Raw genomic sequence first — 4,321 nt, forward strand, 5'->3', positions numbered from 1 at the left:
ACGTCAGTCGTGACTGACGAATTGGGATCCGTATGGAAAACGCCACTATTGCTGACCCCCTCCAGTGCCCTGCGGAAGCCGGCAAGTCCCCCCACACCAGTTGGGGCAGAAGATAGGACAGGGCTTAGGCAGAGGTGTCCGCCACTGCTGTTCCATACAGTGGGATATAGGATAACACTGGGAAAGCGTACGCAAGTAGGGGAACGCTACGGAAGCCACATCCTGCGTATAGGAGGTATCATGTGGAATTACACATATGGACTGGCCCAGGGCAGTGCTACATATGGAAGTCCCTGCGGTAGACTCAACCCGCCTGGGGTGAGATAACTACGCAGCAGATATGGCAGCGAACGACTGCCAGGGAAAGACACGGGCTTACCGTGAGGGGAGCCGTACCGTGGAAGAATACACATGTGGGATCACCCCGAAGGGGAATCACTACACACGGGCACCTAGCCCAGCACAAGGGCTAACCTTGGGCATACACACGAGTGCTGAACCTAGCATCTGGCGCTCTGCCACGCCTGAACTTCAACAGGATTCACCAAAGGGGAAACAAAACTGAGAAGCACTTAAGCGCACGTATCCGGTCCATAGAGGGGAATGGCGCAGCAAGCGTGATGGACACCGAGCGGGTCCGGTGTTACTGACCATCTGAGGTAAGTACACGAGAGGACTCCTGAAGCTCTGCGTACGGTCCACGTAAATGCGCGAAGCGCGAGTGGGACAGAGCAGAGCAACGGCTGGGTCTGCCTCCTCCCGAGACAGGCGTGGTGGGAACTTTGGGCACATATCCAGGCCGGGGTCTCAGGACAATGTGAGAGTCGGCCGGCCCAAATTCAAGGCACAAATCGTCAACCAAAAATGCCTGCAGGTCCCCTACCCTCTTAACTGAAGCCAATGCAGTGAGGAGCACTGTCTTTAGCGACAGAAACTTAAGCTCTACTGACTGCAGAGGTTCGAAGGTCTCCTCCTTCAAGGCCGTCAGGAACGAGGGGAGATCCCAAGAGGGCACTAGGTGGGGGCGCGGAGGATTCAGCCTCCTCGCACCCCTAAGGAACCTGAAGATCAAGTCGTGCTTCCCAACAGACTTGCCGCCTACTGCATCGGGATGTGCGGCGATAGGATTCAGCCTCCACGTGTGCAACATACACTTTGAGGGTGGAGAGAGACAGCCTTCGCTCCAGCCCTTCTTGCAGAAAGGAGAGCACGACCGCGATCGGGCATCTATGGGGGTCTTCCCGCCGGGAAGAACACCAATCGACGAACAGGTTCCACTTCAGCGCGTAGGCGTGCCTCTTAGAGGGCACTCTAGCTGAATGATGGTGTTAACTACCGCTGGGGGCAGGTCACCTAGAACCTCCGCGTCCCGTCCAGAGACCACACGTGGAGATTCCACAGGTCCGGGCGCGGGTGCCAGAGGGTGCCCCCTCTCTGAGAAAGGAGATCCTTCCTCAGAGGAATAGGGCATCTATGGGGGTCTTCCCGCCGGGAAGAACACCAATCGACGAACAGGTTCCACTTCAGCGCGTAGGCGTGCCTCTTAGAGGGCACTCTAGCTGAATGATGGTGTTAACTACCGCTGGGGGCAGGTCACCTAGAACCTCCGCGTCCCGTCCAGAGACCACACGTGGAGATTCCACAGGTGCCAGAGGGTGCCCCCTCTTTGAGAAAGGAGATCCTTCCTCAGAGGAATAAGCCAAGGAGGGGCTGTCGCAAGGAGCATTAGTTCTGGGAACCAAGTCCGACTGGGCCAGTACGGCGCTACTAAGAGGACCTGCTCCTCGTCCTCCCTGACCTTGCACAGAGTCTGTGCGAGAAGGCTCACTGGGGGAAACGCATACTTGCATAGGTCCCGAGGCCAGCTGTGTGCCAGTGCGTCCGTACCGAGGATCCCCTCGGCCAGGGAGTAAAACAGCTGGCAGTGGGATGTGTCTGGGGAGGCAAACAGGTCTACCTGAGCATCTCCGAAGCGTCTCCAGATCAGCGTAGACTGCCCTGGTGGTTGATGTACGCAACAGTCGCAGTGTTGTCCGTCCGTTTCAGTGGAACCGCCCTCTTGCGCCGGAAGGACTCCAGGCAGCTCAGCATTGACTGGGCATGCTCTACTGAGAGGCACGCTGTCAGATTGACTGAGTACCACGTCCCTGTGTTCGCACAGCTGCGCTCGAGACTGGGCCAGTATGAGCCAGTCATCGAGGTAGTTGAGAATGCGAATGCCCGCTTCCCTCAATGGAACGAGGGCTGCCTCCACGACCTTGGTGAAGACACGAGGCGACAGGGATAGCCCGAAGGGGAGGACCTTGTACTGATATGCTCGCCCCTCGAACGCAAAGCGGAGAAACGGCCCGTGTCGAGGGAGGATCGAAACATGAAAGTACGCATCCTTCAGGTCGATCGCTGCAAACCAATTGAGCAGACGAACGCATCGAAAGAAACGTTTCTGCGTCAACATCCTGAACGGGAGCCTGTGAAGGGCCCGGTTCAGAACGCGCAGATCCAGGATTGGTCGTAACCCACCGCCTTTCTTGGGTACAATGAAGTAGGGGCTGTAAAACCCCGACTTCATATCGGCTGGAGGGACCGGCTCTATCGCGTCCTTCGCCAGTAGGACTGCGATTTCCGCTCGCAAGACGGGAGCATCCTTGCTCGGCACAGAGGTGAACCAAATGCCCCTGAACTTGGGAGGACGTCGGGCGAGCTGAATCGCATAGCCGAGTCTGATGGTTCTCGTGAGCCAGCGAGATGGTCTGGGGAGCGTTAGCCAGGCCCCCAGGACCCGAACAAGTGGAACTAGGGGAACCACCGATGTACCCGCAGTGGGACAGCGAGGTGGAGCACAGGGACCCGACCCGGAAGGCACAGCATCCCGGAGTGGGGTCTGAGTGTGCGGTGCAACACTTACCTGGCTCCACGGATGGGCAGGGGGCACGTGAGAAAGCATATCGTCCTCGAACCGGGCCCAGTCTTGCACACTGCCATCCTCGCCCTCTTCAGACCCGGAGAAATAGGAAACTGCTCTTTTGTTGAATGTTTGGGTACCCCTGGCTGGGGAGCCAGTGGTGGAACAAAACAAAAAGGAAACAAAAGAATCTCCACCCGGCCCTCCTCCGGGGGAAGAAGTGGTGCCCTCCCCACCTCCTGAAGAGCAGGATCCAGAGTCTCCGGTTCGCCCGTCTCAGGGATGCTTGCCCTGGTGCTTTACGGGCCTGGCAGGGGCAGAGACAGGCTGCGCCGCTTTCCTGCTGCCAGCTCCACGCTGCGGCCGGTGTGGAGGCTGCTGTTGAGGCTGAGCTGGAGCGGAGGTGGAGGCAGTAGGAGGGCGGCGGTGTGATAACAGCAGCGGGCCGCCGGGGCAGGATGTGTCTGATCGCCTCCGTCTGCTTCTGTGCGGCAGAGAACTGCTGGGCGAAGCTCTCCACCGCATCGCCGAAGAGGCCAGCCTGGGAGATCGGGGAGCCCAGGAAACGGTGTTTGTTGGCCTCCCTCATATCTGCCAGGTTCAGCCATAGGTGTCGTTCCTGGACCACCAGGGTGGACATCGTCTGACCAAGGGACCGTGCTGTGACTTTCGGCGCCCGGAGGGCGAGGTCCGTCACTGTGCGCAGTTCCTGCATTACCCCAGGGTCAGAACTGCCCTCGTGCAGCTGCTTCAACGCCTTGGCCTGGTAGACCTGCAGGAGGGCCATGGCGTGCAGGGAGGGTGCGGCCTGTCCAGCAGCTCTGTAAGCCTTGGCCGTTAGAGCGGACGAGAACTTACAGGCCCTGGACAGGAGGCGAGGATTACCCCACCAGGCGGCAGCGCTTTGCGGGCAGAGCTGCATCGCAATAGCGCGCTCGACTGGGGGGATCTCCACATACCCCTTAGCCGCCCTGCCATCGAGGGCAGTGAGGACGGAAGAAGCACCAGCTCTGTTTCGGGCAGAAAAAGGTGCCCTCCAAGATCTAGTAACCTCTTCATGCACTTCCGGAAAGAAAGGAACCGGAGGTGGCTGCCGGTGATCGGCCTGCGACACCCCCAGGAACCAATCATCCAACCTCGAGCGTTCGGGAGATGGAGGTGGTTTCCATTGCAACCCGACGCTCTCGGCGGCCCGGGAAAGCATAGCAGTCAGCTCTGGATCCAATAGTGGCGTTTTCCATACGGATCCCAATTCGTCAGTCACGAGTGACGTAACGTCGAACGTGACTGACTGAAAGGGAACTTAACTTGCTGCCTAGTTTTTGTATTTTCGTACTTTGTTCTAAAAATTTTTACCCTAGATCATCCCATTAGGTTTGTGTGTGTAATCTATTCTTATTATTATTTTATTCATTACTA

The 4,321-nt window shown here is 58.0% G+C and overlaps 1 protein-coding gene across 3 annotated transcripts in view; it reads left to right on the forward strand.

The window, feature by feature from the left end:
- LOC107681438 (pumilio homolog 2-like) overlaps window positions 1-4,321 on the forward strand; it is a 21,357-nt gene that overhangs the window by 6,253 nt on the left and 10,783 nt on the right. The gene's annotated exons all lie outside the window — the stretch shown is intronic.

This window comes from Sinocyclocheilus anshuiensis, unplaced genomic scaffold (genome assembly GCF_001515605.1).
Source record: "Sinocyclocheilus anshuiensis isolate Anshui unplaced genomic scaffold, SAMN03320099.WGS_v1.1 scaffold2563, whole genome shotgun sequence".
Classification (NCBI taxonomy): Eukaryota; Metazoa; Chordata; class Actinopteri; order Cypriniformes; family Cyprinidae; genus Sinocyclocheilus; species Sinocyclocheilus anshuiensis.